Source organism: Hermetia illucens, chromosome 1, assembly GCF_905115235.1.
Source record: "Hermetia illucens chromosome 1, iHerIll2.2.curated.20191125, whole genome shotgun sequence".
Lineage (NCBI taxonomy): Eukaryota > Metazoa > Arthropoda > Insecta > Diptera > Stratiomyidae > Hermetia > Hermetia illucens.
In genome coordinates, this window is record NC_051849.1 from 68,967,857 (window position 1) to 68,983,974 (window position 16,118).

At 39.5% G+C, this 16,118-nt stretch overlaps 1 protein-coding gene across 10 annotated transcripts in view; it reads right to left on the reverse strand.

Annotated features, from left to right (window-relative positions):
• LOC119654275 (potassium channel subfamily T member 2) overlaps positions 1-16,118 on the reverse strand; it is a 766,604-nt gene that overhangs the window by 359,184 nt on the left and 391,302 nt on the right. The window lies entirely within an intron of this gene.

Genomic DNA, 16,118 nt, shown 5'->3' on the forward strand with positions numbered 1-16,118 from the left:
CATTCTCTACACTGCTGCAGAAGCTTAACCTCATCTGGTGCAAGTTGAGTGCTCCTGAGGACTGGTTCATCATTCGGGTGCCACAAGTGCTTAAGGACCCAGAACTTTTGACCATTTGGTACGATTGTAAGTAATAATATAAATAATAATTCTGGAAAGCTTGACAGAAAAATTGTGTATTTCACGTGAATTTATCGCAACCTTAGACGTGTATGATGTCATTATTATATATGGTGGAACTCATATAAATGGCGGAGTTGGCGTTTGGAAATAGATATGTATATCAAGGAATATTTTGAATTGTTGGTATACGCGTATAGAAAAACGTGAGTAGGAAATTCCAAACACAAGATAAACTTTGCCTCAATGCCCGAAGCGGCCAGCTTCCGCCGTTTCGACTTGCTTTGTTTTTAGAATACACGAAAAATATTTCGGAGAAGTTGCTCTAGATGCCATCCATCCATGTCAGGTGTTTTGAAATTGACAAAAGATAGTAACTCTTGCATTTCACTGGTAACCGCTGCTCGCGCAGTATTCGAATTTCTATTGCAACAGTTGCGTGTTGAAGGGTTGGCAGAAACCACTGATTCTTTCACTTCTGTCACCGGGTCTTCAGAATGATGTATTTCCAACAGATTCTGAACTGATTGAGGTGTAGACTTTGTGAAAGTGCCATCAGGTTTTCTAAGAGAGTCAACGTTGGCCAATACATCGCGTTGAAGGACTCTGTATATGGTTAGAGTAACTCTTTCGCTTTCTAGTTCATTACAGTATGTTCTAAATGTGTCTATTCCGAGCTTTTTACAGATCTCTTATATTTACCCTGGAAGTTCAGCACACCAGTCTTCAATCGTATTGCTTTTACAAGAACGATTCAGAAGCGGTCTTGTTTATTTATTTTAGGACAATTTTTTCAGTTCAGAATTTCATTTAACCAATCCGTTTTCCTCGTAGTCATACTAAATTGTAAATAACGATGGTCTAACAATGAGACTTCATTTAGCTTCTGCAGTCCCACCGGTCTCTAACATCCTTGAAGCGTAAATTGTTAGGGCTATAATTTCATTTCTTCTTGGGCCTACCACCGTGGACGCACACCCCACTTGCAGTAATAAGATCTGAAGTAATGAACGCTAATAGCTTCCCTCCACTAGGGTTGCATTTGCTACTACTATTATTGCTAAGCGTTCCCCTCACACTTCATTAAGACTTTAGGGTCACTTGATTCTGTAAACGTTAGCAGATCCCTTGGTTCCTGTGTCGTCGGTGGCGGAAACAAACAATCACAAGGTAGTACCCGGAGAAAACTATTGCGTTTCTTTTTCCGCTAACATGGTATTGTAGAATAACCGCAACTAGGTCCTAGGTCCTGGCTTGCCTCAGCGTGGTCGCTTCTAACAATTTTGATATCAGGACACATGCTCTCAATGTTGTTGATATTTCATCGTCAATGATCGAGCTCCTTTAGCTGATCTAATATGATAGATTTTGTTAAACAGAACAAAAGACTTTTATATCAGAAAAATTTGAGAGTTGTCCTACAGCTTTACCAGTGTGGATGCTAGCGGGAAAGAAGAGGCTTTCCTAAACCGCATTTGCTGTTTGACAAACCTTGACCTTTTTTAAGTAAGCGTAATCTTATATGAAAAGGAAAGCAGTTAAAAGCAAACGCTATGGTCAGTTTGGTTTAGACTGGTCACAAGATTTCTCTCACATTTTACTGTTAGAGACTCCTTTTTGCTACGATTAATTTCTTTGGAAATTGTTGCATTTGGTTGTACCCATGCCCTACTTCGAATCGGATGTTGTTTCTGTATGCAAATAATTCTCCTGATTTTTGGTTAAATGCCTTCTCTGGCTTGCGATGCCTGATTAGCTCAGATTTGACTGCACAAACTTGTATCGAGCCAGTTCAGTTCCCGTCATAAGCTTCCTTTTGTCCCGCTTTTCGGTTGATATAAGGTATAAGAGATGGTCCTAGTAGGTAAAATTTAGTCGGTAGTTCCTTACCAGTGCGAGCCATATACGGCGGTTTTGCTACTGTATGCTTTAACCAAGAAAACTATACACAGGAGAAGCAGCTCTAGCGGTAAAGGAGCACGGAACCTCATTGAGCGTCTTTCGAGTTCGTCCCTACCCGATATGGGGTATTGGTGTTTTGGTGTGTCGATATCGCCTAGATGGTTTTCTTGCGTGTGCTTCTTCATCTTATCTCAGCACGAAACGGTTGTATCAGGAAGATTTATCTTGTATGCTTCTCCAAGTTTCCTCCTCACTTCCTAGGACAGCACACATGGATCTATTGTCGAGAATGTTGCATGTGTTTGCTTCCATAAGGGTTTCTATAGAGGATGTTTGAAGCATAATTCGCTTAGTGTTTCAATTAACATCCATTACCACCAATGCGAAATGAATCTTTAAGGAAGTTCTACCTTTGATTTGCCTTGGAATATGCCGAGCCACAAACAACTGTTCAATGTCTGTTTTTATACCAGATGCTGATACGTGCTCGCAGCAACTTGCAGGCATGTGCTTGCAATTGCGTGGGCGCACCTCGCTGCACTGAAACACATACACAGTACTAAACCAGCCCTTATGCGCGGAATTGGGGTCACCTAACTCCGGCGGCCGTCGAACGTGCGCAAGACTTCTTCGTCTCTATAAAATTTCCAAGGATGCGCTGGGAGTTGAATCTCCTGTGTACAGTCTTCTTAGCTCTAACTTTCGCGCACATTTCCACAGTGGGGAAACGCACTGAAGATATTGGAGTTCGTTATATTTTGTTTGAAATTTCCTACTTTTTCCAGTCAGCGAATGTAAGTTGGGGTTATAAACTGGGATATATATATTTCCGCTTTAACCACCTCCCCTCACCCCTTCGCAGTGTTCGGTGAGCAGAGATCTGATTTCACAAACTGGTATCGAGCCAGTTCCATATTCGGTACTAGCTTCCTTTTCCTATGTTTGCAGGAGAAAGTTGGAGTAGAAAGAATTCAGCTTCTAACCCCTCTCCCCTAGTGCAAGATTCCATACGGAAATTTTGTCAAAGTATGTTCTGATCCGTTCCTAGACCCATTGTGGGAAAGCGCCCTGGAGATATCGGAGTTTTCTCTATTTTGTTGGAGTCAAAGATGATAATCGTTCTTCATTCTATAAATAAAAATCACGTTCTACGGTTTTCTTACATATATGATTAAATTCCAATCTTTGCAGGAAGGGAGTATCATACGGTGGCTGTCACTGATAATATTTTTAAATCCAATTCGAACACCAAACTGAAATCGTCCACATCTGTGGATTTATCCTACTTGAACAGGCATTCTGATCACCTTCCAATACACCGAACCTTGGGTGATAATTAGAAATTAGATTTTTTATATATTGCATTATAATTATATAAAAACTCTATACTGACATTCAAAGTGTTGATTTTGCAGAGGAACGACAAATTTGATCTTTTATAACATCTAATAGTGCGATTCCCACCAAACTTTGTAGGATCATGTTCTATGTTATTGCCTATAATAATAACCGTTGGCGCAACCATCCATATTGGATTGGAGCCTTGAAGTTTGTTAGAGCATTTCATTCAAGACCGTAACAGTATACTACCAGATTACAGTATCCTACAGGAGGAAATGTGGTCAGTATTGCGCTCGCCCGGGATTATTACCCTGATTTGACTTAGGTACTCATTCACAGCTGAGTTAAATGCTATCCGACGTTAAATCACGATACAAATCCCAGTGCCACAATTATTAACTTCACTTGAATAGATATTGCACACGATATTTTAGCAGTTTACGCTGGATGGATCCGATGCTACCACATGCTACCATTCTTAGTCTCAGATTTTCAGATATTAGCAATTCCTTTAGAGTTTCCTCTAGGTTTTTACATCCTTCCAGGAAGGACAAAACTCGATCGCAGTTTAGACCTTTTGCCAAACGTTTCCAACGTTTTTGTCTTCTATGTACAAATCTCTCTCTTTCGGCGTTGTTCGTCTGCGATAAGGAAGAGATTGATTTTCCATTGCATACGTTCGCCATTGCATCTCTCAGTCTATCTGTCCGTCACACGGACTTTTCTCAGGAACGATTCTATGGATTGATATAAAATTTGGTCGGAAGGTGGTAGCTGTAAACACACATGCATGCAGTGAGTAACATCGTTCTACGTTTAGATAAAGGGGCAGAGGAAACCCCATTAAGTTTCTCCTACAATGAGAAAATGTCCTAGTAATATAGGCCAGGATGAAGAATATGATACTGTTCACTTTAGAGAAAAACGCACAGTTAGAGTAACTTAAAGTTGTCCCTTCTCTGTAGATTGACTGCAACCCAATACTGAATATCAATATCTTGAGATATATGAATAGTCTGACATGTTAAATGCATATAAAGTAATACATTTAAAGCTACGTGCAAATGGAACAGTTCCATCACAGAATTATAGAATCACTGGATCTTTCGTACCTGGAGCTTCCGTTTTTCGACTAATTTAATTTTTACTTTTATTGCTTTTCAGTCCTTGCCTTCTTTTTATTTTGCTTATTGTATAATTAATATCTGGGTTATTTTTCTATCCATATACAGCTACAAATTCAACATATTCCTTCATATTTTCCAAACTACAAGACATACGTACATATTACAGCCATCGATATTATCCTCACCCTAAACAAACAAACTACCTATTTCCGAATACTGTACATATATAGGCACGTATATAAATTCGTACTCATATTTCCGATTTCCTTCGTGCATAAACGCATACATATGTACATATATATAATAGTACGTATATTAAAAACGGCTGGTTTACTGAACAGATATATCTATCTGAATTATACCCTACCCGCAAACTTCATTATCACGCATATACTATATATCTACATACGCACATGTCTGTTTGGAGTAATTGATATTCATATACAAATGACTACAAAAACTAAAACAAAATAATTCTTTGCGACCCCAACTCATTTCGTTGTGGTATTGACGAATTGATATGTGATAATGATGCCATACAGGTTGTAGAATGCACGAAATTTACCAAAAATTGCAGTTGCAGTTTTCCTCAGATTTTTCGGTTGGATAGATTCCGAGAACGAGACCTGTTACACATTTTGATGGTCATATTTTGAGCCCTCACTATCCTATGTTTTACCTGATATAAAATATGCAACCAGTTTCGAAAAGTACTTTCGTACTTTTCGCTTGATACCCTACATGGCCACATTCTGCGAAAAAAAAATTGCACCCTACATTCACATGTATGGGGAGCCCCCCCTTAAACTTAATACAAAATGGCGCCATTTGCTGTATATAAAGGGAACAGCAGATCACATACTCTCACGAATTTTCGTGACAATCAGTTCAGCCGTTCCGAATAAATCGGGTGTGACAGACAGACTGAGGGCCACACCGTGCTTCCAGGTTGCTTATAGCTGGGATAGTGGGTTCGATCCTGCTCTATGCAGCTCCAGTTGGGGGAAAGGCATTGCAGATTGCATTTAACGCTAACAAACTGAGTTCAGTCTACAGAGCAGCCCTAAGGGTGTGGTCGACATTCAGGACTTTCTCAGATGATGTAGCATTCATCATCTCTGGAGTGATGCCCATTAACATCTTGGCAGATGAGGTGACGAATATATATAATGTGAAGTTTATCTCTCCTTTATCGCAGGCGAAGGACGCCGAAAGGGAGAGATCTCCAAATAGATGACAAGAGCGTTGGGAACGCTCGGGAAAGGGTGGGTGGAGGCACAGGCTCGTCCCTGCCATCAAGGAGTGGTTGGAGAGACGGCACGGTAAGATTAATTATAATCTTACTCAGTTTCTCGCGGGGCATGGAGGATATCGCCAGTACCTGCTCAGGTTTAAACTAGATACTTCAGCCGATTGTCCAAACTGCGATGGAGTCCCAGAGGACACAGAGCATGTATTCTTCTACTGTCCAAGGTTTGTCGAGGAAAGGAAGAACCTAAAGGAGACTCTAGGAGAGGTTCTGGTACCAGAGAATCTGGTGCGAAGAATGTTGGCATGTCAGGAAGACTGGGATACGATCAACTCCATAGTCGTACCTATCCAGAGCAGTTACGTACGCTGCGTAGAGACAAAAGCGGACGAAGCTAAAATGACCTAACTCCGCCCCGTGATGTAATACCGTACGGTGGTTCCACGGGGCTTGGGGGAGTCGGGGGTGGTTTTAGTGGGTAAGAATCCCACACGCTAGCGTATCCCGGCCAGTGTCTTTTGACGATTTCCACCTCCTCAACAAAAATACAAACAGACAGACGGACAGACGGACAGACAGACACAAATCAGGCCAAGGACAAGGTCCATATAACTAACTAACTTAAGGACCCTTCACTATTCTTACTAGCTTTCCGTGAGTCCCACTCAAAAAGCGTATCTCTACATTCAGTGATCGGTAGAAACTGAGCCACAGAGAGAACCCATCAAGTCGGGCCTTATTGACAACTGAGGCAGAAGACATATTGGATGGAGATATGATCTTTTATGGATCTTCGCTTCTTGCTTGCCGCACAAGAGTTAAGAGATTTTTTGTGTTCACTGGGCATTTCGAGATAATTGCACTTAGGAGCGGGCAAATGTGACCCTACCATTACGCTACATACTGTTGTTTTTTTCTCTTCAGCATTCGTATAAATCTATTTTCATGACATCATTGAAACTGCTTCACAAGCGCACAAAGCTCTTGCTCCAACATAATCAATGATTGTTGAAGGAAAATGAAAACAAATGATGATGTAATCTGGTATGTAACCTTCACACATCGTACACAGATTCCAAATGATTTATTTTGCAAATAAAGTAATTTTTTCTAGAAATTAAAATTAATCTTCAATAGTGAAATATCTTATCAAAATAGGATGTCTGTCAGACAAGAGACTAAAATAATTTATTTTCATATTTTGCTCTTTAATGCAGGATAGTGTGTACGAAAATCCTGTGTCATTATTCATTGCCTCTAGTTGAGGCTAGTAGCCAGGTCAAAACTTTTTGAGTGTTAACTAAATTCTGAAATATTGGATTTCTTTTCTAAGGACAATTCATCATGAAATTTTATAAACTTTCCTCCTCTGTTCTCTAGGAGGTACTGCTATCCTCTGTCCAAAACTCAGGAATGTTGCCCAATACGGTTTTTATCCTATACCTGTGTGTATAGCAATATATTCTCGACGCATAGCTTATTGTTGCTCTGTTACCCATCATGAGATATAATTTCAGGATATTATGTCATTTCCTCATTTTTCCTCTATTAGCATTATCGCATCCGTTCATGGTCTAGCGATGATTCCGATGAATACAACCAATATATTATGTATGCAGTGGCCATTCAGGAAAATTGACTACAGATAAGAAAATAATGGAATGGACAGCAAATATGGCAGGAGTCAACTCATATGTGTTTGTCCATTGCGTCATAGACGTGAATGGGGAAAACGGATTACTCATTCACTCTAATATCTATAAATAATGCTTGCTATGCTTTTTTGTATACCTTCATTAGCTCTCCTTCCGATAACTTCAATTACATTTAATTTTACAAAAAGCCTATTAGAGTGGGTTAGCATTTCTATTTTTAGATAATCGCGTACTAATGTATGCTTGGGTGGATTACGCAGGATTGTGTATTTATAGCACTAGTACTGGAAAATATTAAGTTATTAATTACAAAGCTCTAGTGGTTATTCCATCTAGCCATATTCCATCAAACAAAACATCAAGCTCCTTGGGAAGCGGTATTAATTATTTGTATCTGGAAAAGCTCACATAATATATGTTACAAGCATTGCTACAGACTTCTGAATGAAATTGCTTGAGAGGCAACACTCTTCGTACTTAATGGATCAGTGTCATTAAAATCGGAATCTAGTGAAGGATCAAATCGAGCTCTGAATTCCAATAAAATTATATCTGGATCTGTATCATACCACCATATGCTTAGTTGGTTTGAACATTATTTAATATTTACATCCTGTGCTCTCCTTAAAACGCTCACAGTCATCGAATATTTGCATTCCTAGAGATAATTTTGCTTAGTCAACGTAAACAGATACCTCATTCCTACGAGTGGCATGTCAACTACAATATTATAACGATATCATTAGGTAGGAATAATACAAACATTACATCCTGTTGATGTCAGATGTCAATTTCAGTATGATCGTAGCTGGTATGAAATGCCATATTTTCTCTTGCAGCCAGGGGTCGGATTCATTTACTGGCATTATTTGGGTATAAAATCTAAAAATCGACAACGGAATCGAATAATTCTGTGGTTTTGATTAGACACACTAATTATTCTAACACTAGTCTATTCTATTAGCTGCTAAAATAAACGACTACCTGGAGACATGAAATATTTTCTGAACAAGTGAAGCAGTAATAAACTAATGAGAAACAACAACGCGGAGGCAACAATGGCAATCCAATCTTAGCCGAAAACGAGAACAAGTCGATAAACCGAAAGCTGGATGCTTCAGGTATAAAAGGTTTTGTATCAAGATATTTAAGGGGGTCATCTCGTGTGAAGACCGTTTTTTTTTTCGCCTCTTTAAGGTATTGTGTGAAACAAAACCTTATTAGAATCGATTCGATGTCTGTCTGTCCGTCTGTCTGTCTGACCGTCTGTCTGTCTCTCTGTCTGTCTGTCTCTCATAGCCAATTTATTCGGAAAGGCCTCAATTAGTACTTTCCGAAACTGGTTCCATATTTGATATTGGATGAAATATAGGGGAGTGAGGGCTCAAAATATGACCATCAAAAAGTGTAACAGGTCTAGTTCTCAGAACCTATCCAACCGAAAAATCTGAAAAAAGTCGCAGTAGTGCATCTCTACGAAATCTAGGCCCCAAAATATATCAGGTTCCGATATCTGCACAAATAAAGTTAATAATAGTATATTTCCACTTTTTAGAAATTTACCCGGCACCCCCCTTATGTTCATCCCAGAAGTACAAAATTTAGCGTACGTATAATGAAGAACATAATGCGCAATTTGGTTAAGTTTGAAGAAAATCAAACTATTATTAACAAAGTTATGGGGGGTGAAACTTTACAATTTTTTGTGAATTTCGTGCACTCTACAACCTGCATGACGTCATCATCACATATCAATTGGTCAATACCACAACGAAGTAAGTTCGTATAAATTGGGTGGAAAAGAATTATTTTGTTTTAGTTTTTTAATCATTTGTATATGAATATCAATTATTCCAACGAGAGGTATATAGTATATATAGTATATGCGAGCTAATGAACTTTGCGGATAGTGCCTAGTTTAGATAGATATAAGAAAAATCGGAAATATGGGTACGATCAATTTATATACGTGCATATATGTGTACAGTATTCGAAAATAGGCAGTTTGTTTGTTTAGGGTGAGCGGCTGTAATATGTACGTATGTCTCGTAGTTTTGTAGCTGTATACGGATAGAAAAATGTGCGTTGAAATTTCTTAGATAAGATGAACACAAAACCTTTATACCCGAAGTGCCAACTTCCGGTATTCCGACTTGTTTAGAAATTTTTTGTGAAGAACTGGATAAAGATACGAATACGAATTTTTCACCATATATTCATTAATAACTTGATCATACGTAATTATTTTTCCAGCACGATAGCATTGTTTATTATTGACCTACAGAGAAATTTATACACCCATCTCCAAAAAGAGGTGTTTTCTGCTGCGACGCTAGAGGGCGCTGTGATCATCTTAAAGAAAAAAAATAAACGGCATTTCAGCGTCAAGACTTAACTACAGTCCGCAAACTAGGATTATTAAAAAATATTAAAAACAAAATTTTTGACGCCGTGTTAAATTTTTTTTTTGTGAATTTTGACGTTTTTTTAAGGCTTCTTTATTCAATAAAAAAAAAACTACTAAATGAATCTGAATTATCCTAGTTTTCGGACCGTAGAAATATGTAATTCGTGAAAATTTCAAAGAATTTGGTTGGATAGATTTTGGTCTATGGTGGCAGCCGGTTTTCAATATGCACTTTCGAGAAAAACGCATTTAAAAAGTAGAATGTTATTTCTAGCCATAGAATCTTAAGTGTTCATTAATCTGCTATACCTAGTCAATACACCTTAGGTTTCTTGAAGAAGCACATGTACTTGGCTTCAATTCTTGTCCATTTAGCGAAGTCATTCGAACGTCATTCGGACGGATAAATACGCGTTTTATTACGGCGAGCGTCATAAATCTGGCATGCGACTTATTACATTTTTAACACTATAATTTCCGAATGACTCCGAATATCAAAAAATGATTTTGCCCATATATTCTACACTATATCTAGATATAATTGATGCCAGAAAAAAAATCGATTCCGCGAATCCGACACAGGGGATGACCCCCTTAAGTGGACATTTGCACCATTTGGACCTAACACATGATGTATATTCATATATGATATCAGAATATTTACATAACTCCCCCATGTTATTCACATAGCATGCTGGTCCTAAGTCCATGCAAAGGAGGAGAGTTTGAGGCAACGTACATTGTACTGCCCTCATTAAAAAAAATAAAGTACTCAGATAAGGGAAAGAGATAAAAAAAGCATAGTTGGAGTTATTCTTCTCTGATAAATTTTACTTGATCTGCCTTGGTGACAGGTTCAACCACAAAGAAAATGGATTCAATGCGTCATAAGTGTCGAATAAATCGACGCGGCAGAACGGGCCCCGCTCCTGTCAAGGAATAGACAAGGGTTTTTGAGGCATGGTCGGCGTTAAATACGTATCTGTACGCTGAATATTAGTACTCTCACTGGAAAAACCGACGAACTCGTAACAGCCCTTCGAAAAAAGCACATTAATATCTGCGCTCTGCAAGAAACTCGATTGTGTGATGCCAAAAGCTGTGGCACGAACGCGGTAAAAATGGCTATGAACTTCTTTAACTTGGTAGCCCACACATTCAATATGGTTCTGACGTAGCTATTTTTGAGGGTTTCCCTTATGCCATTAAAAAAGTCGAACGGTTTGATAGCCGGCTGATGAAACTCATCATTACATCAGTTGATCGCACTATTCATTTCTTTACCGCGTACGCACTACAGACAGGTTGACTTGATGCTGAGAGAGATGCCTTCTGGCAACTTCTCGATGCCTCGATGTCCGCGTTAAAGACACGATCCACAAAACAGTCTCCTTGGGGTCAATAAGTAAGAGATGTGATAAATAACAGGACAGCGGGTACCTGGTAGAACACCATCTGACTGGCAAGAAAATACCGCAGTTGCAATATGGAAAAAAAGAAAGACCAGCAAGAATGTTCAAATTAGCGACGGATTTGCTGTTCCATATCATGAAGATTTTTAAACGCATTCTTGGCAACTGTTTTCGAGAAATCGGTCAAATAATACCGAATCAAGCGGAGTTTTTCAAGAGCTGCGGAACTACTGACGTAATACACTCTGTATGGTTTCTCATGAAGAAATACCATGAGAAACATCGCCCTTTTCACATTACATTTCTGGATCTGGTGAAAGCGTTTCACCTTGTGCTGCACAAACTTATCAACATCTAGTACCAGAGGAACTCGTGCACGGGGTTCAATTCCTCTATCACAGGACAATATGTATGCATGCATGGGCGAATGCTCACAATTCTCACTTCCCAATAGGGTGTTATTCGGAGCCACCACGTCTGAGAAAGGAAAAGAAAAGACAACCAGGCAGGCGGACAGACAGTAAACCGACTTTCATAAGTTGTTTGTGTTACACAAAACCTTTAAAACCCGAAATCTGTAGACAGATATCGATCGAAGAAATTTGAAATGTATATAAAAATTCACCACGATATCAAGAAAAAGAACGTTCGTCTTTCTGGCACCATCGGTGAGATTATGTAGTTAAGAACACTATTGCGTTGAGTCTCAACAATAATTTACAGGCATGACAAACTAATAGCAACATTAATACTCTGCGGATGACTGGCAAACAATCTGATCCTCGATTCACTTTCCTCCACATTGAACTGTGGAACTTGTTCCGCAGCAGCATCACCAACGAGTATATCTGGAGTGGACTGCATAGTAGGGAGTTGAAGTTTTAGAATAATCATCAACGGCGCCACAATCGGTATTCGGTTTAGGCCTGCCTTAATAAGGAATTCCAGACATCCCGGTTTTGCGCCGAGGTCCATCAATTCGATATCCCTAAAAGCGGTCTGGCAGCCTGACCTATGCCATCGCTCAATCCCAGGCAGGGTCTGCCTCGTCTTCCTTTTCTACCATAGATAATGGCTTTATAGACTTTCCGGGCTGGATCATCCTCACCTTTGCGAATTAAGTGACCCGCCCACCGTAACCTATTGAGTCGGATTTTATTCACAACTTAACGGTCATGGTGTCGCTCATAGATTTCGTTGTTATGTAGGTTATGGAATCGTCCATCCTCATGTAGGGGGCCAACAATTTTTCGGAGGATTCTTCTCTCAAACGCAGCCAAGAATTTGCAATTTTTCTTGCTAAGAACCTAAGTTACCGAGGAATACATGAGGACTAGCAACATCGTTGTCTTGTACAATAAGGGCTTTGACCCTATGGTGAGAGGTTTCGAGCGGAATAGTTTTTGTAAGCTGAAATAGGCTCTGTTGACTGACAACAACCGTGCGCGGATTTCATCATCGTAGCTGTTATCGGTTGTGATTGTCGACCCTAGATAGGAAAAGTTATCAATGGTCTCAAAGTTATAGTCTCCTATCTTTATTCTTCCCGTTTGACCAGTGCGGTTTGATGTTGTTGGTTGGTTGGTTTTTGGTGCTGAAGTTGCCACCATATACTTTGTCTTGCCTTCATTGATGTGCAGCCCAAGATCTCGCTTCGCCTGCTCGATCGATCGATCGAGAATAATCAACAGCTTTTAGTAGAGCGATACATAAGGGTGCAAAATGCTGCTTGCAGTATCCAGGGATTTGAAGGCTTGAAAGGCGTACCTCAAGGCTGTATTGTGTCGTTGATTCTACTTGTAGGTAGTAAGATAATTGGTAAAATACTTTATCTATGTTTGTGCCCAGGATACAGAAGGATGAATGATATCATTCTCGATGATGATGTTAGATGATATCTGCTCACTCTTTCCTACAGGGCCAAAGAACCGAGAAATACCTGTTAACACCAGCAAAACAAAAGTTACCAAGCTGATACTCATCGCACTTCTCTTATCTACTAAGATGGACGGAATATTCATCGCGTTTATTAATTTGTATATTTAAGGTAACGTTGTTTCACCCAACAATGGTATCAAAGCCAATTTCATTCGAAGAAATAATAACGCTAATGCCATCATAAAGCGACAACGGTGCGATCATCGAGTTGGTTGGGAGTCAGTCTGTCGATTTCGCTGCCCTGGGTTCGAACCCGCGTTCGTCATGAATGGTTCCGTTCGTCTCTGTGCTGTTCCACTACAATAGGCTAATCGCTTTCACGACATTAAGAGCGATGGTAATGAAACTAAAGTATTGTCACATTGGAAATTTAAAATACGAGACAAAGGCATCCCGGTTCTACTTAATAGAGGCGCCTAGCTTTTTAACGAATTTTCAAAATTTTTTCTATAGAGAGATTTATTTATACATTATATCCTTTTCACACAAGAAAATATACACATTGAATTATGCAAAAACGAAAAATTGTATTTTTGGCTACAACATGGCGGTGATATGGATGCTTCAACAAAATTACTTTTTAAGTGGTTAACACAACATCTTAGCTTTGGGCGAGAAAAATTCAAAATAGGAACTGAAGTTCAGATAAGGGAGCCGCTACAGCTCGTACCAGAATCAAGAATTTTGAATGGGCAAAATATAAAAATGCGACATTTCAAATTTTTTGAATCTTTTTTTTAAGTTATGCCCTTACAAAAATGGCTAGATACACTCGAGTGCAAAAGTTCCGCCGAACTTTGAAACTCCGCTAAGTATGTTTTGCTCCACTTTCTCAACTTAATAAACTTTGCCGATTCTTTTACCATTATTTAGTGTACATATTCTGTTTATATGGCATAAAAGGAAAAGTAACAAAACATGCAATTTTAATGCAAAAATTATCAAACAACAAAATAAGCATAATTTATTGATTGAAAATAAAACAAAACTTCTGCAAATTTTATTTAAAACCAAAGAAGGACAAAATATATAGTTTCTAATATTGAGTGTTTCCTCCGCCTCTTTGAATAAGAACCCGTACCCTATCAGGCAAACCCCTTATAAGATTGGCCACTCGATCTTGAGGAATAAGGTCCTATTGCTATTCTGCGTCCTCAGCTCTTGGAGGTCTGTGGCGGGTTATTTTGTTGTTCGATGGACTTCTAAAGATGGTCCCGAAGATGATCTATAGGAGCTATAGCTAGTTGCTCCCTTCAAGTTTCGAATGCGGACCTCATCAAAGTAATCCCTGGCAACATTCGCGACGTGCGGTCGGGCATTGTCATACGTAAAAAGAAAATTGAAGACTCTAAGAGCACAAAAGGGACTACATACTCTTCGAAGATGCCACTGTACATTGAATGATGACCTCTGGAACATAATGCTTCTAAACAAATTCCTCCTTACACTATTACCGACCCTTCTACGAATGTACTGTATCCACAACGTTGCACTGAGCGTAGCATTTTCCTCTTGTTCGCCAGACTCGTTTGAGGTCAGCCCAGCATATTATTCTCGAACAATGCAGAGAAGAGAGAGGTAGCAGGAACATTAAAGTGTAGATTGAGTTCGTGTATGCATTGCATGCGGTGGCTCATCATTACAGATTTTTTGAAGCGGTTCCTTAAAGTTTCCATTACAATAAATCGATCGTCTGCTTGGGTTATTGCTCTCGACCGCCCTGATTCCCCACCCCCTCTGCGAGTATCTGAATCGCCTGCCGAACCGTCGTTTCTAGTACTCCGAGAGTCCTGGCCGCGTAACGTTGGCTTTCTCGACTAGGAAAAGGACGCTTTCCATGGCGAACTCAATGCAGATAAGATGATAGGTTATCTGAATGTCAAGGTAGTTTCTGACAACAGCTTGTTTTTGGCATGTAATAGGTAAACATGGTTTTGGTGGCCGTAACAACAACGATGAACGCTTTGTAGTTTTTGCATTTTTTATCGTCTCGTTGGCCATGGCACAGTGTTTGAACAAAAGAGTCCGAAACAAGGTCCATTCGATTTTCAGCAACCAATAATTAGATCGACCGTGATTATCAGAAGTAGCGCTGAAATTGGCTCCAAAGGAAACCATTATCTAACGGTTACTTTTCTTTGCTTGCTTGCCTCCTAACATGGAAACAGCGCATCAGCCCCCAAGTTCAATACCAGCCTTTTTCGCAATCGAGCGGTCACACAACGGCGGGAGGTGCTTCTCACTATGCAAATAGTACAACTCAAAAATAATATCAACCGTCTGTTGAATTACAAAAAAAAATTGAATATGGTGCTACGCCTAAGCTTAAGAGCATCGTTGCGGAATTATTCCGTATAGCCACCGTAGTCTCGGCAAAGTTGTAACTTCCGCTTATTCGTAAGTCCTAGGAATCTGAGATCCTTCCCAGTTAGTTAAGGAATTGAATACTTGTCAAGATTCCAAAAGAGGTCACGCTTTCTGATTACAGTCAGTCTTGGTGTATTTGAATGTCCCCTGCTGTCGCAAAGGTACCAGCTACAACCATCTTGGAACGCATTAAAAGACGTATGCAAAATTAGATTAGAGATTAGAGAGAGTAGGCTGATGTTCTCTTTGAGTGTTTGTGTATCGACTATGTTCACACCCTTCGGGTCATTGCTGTATAGTACATGGAGTTAGATCTGCGTCCCACCTACTCTTCATCGATTTCGAGAATGTTTTCAACAACGTTGTTATTGGACCGAAATATGAAGGTGCAAAAGATGAGTTTAAAGTAGGTGTAAAAACCTTGTTTCTGACAACGAAGCCTCGAATTTGATGTCATTCCCAAAATGTAGAAATGGGTCACAATGTTGGTGTCAATACTAACATCAAGTTGAGGTATGAAACAAGCCGGGAAACCGGAAGCTGGGCGCTTCAGGTATGAAAGGTTTTGTTTGTTTCTTGTGTAAGTATATTTGAGTGTAG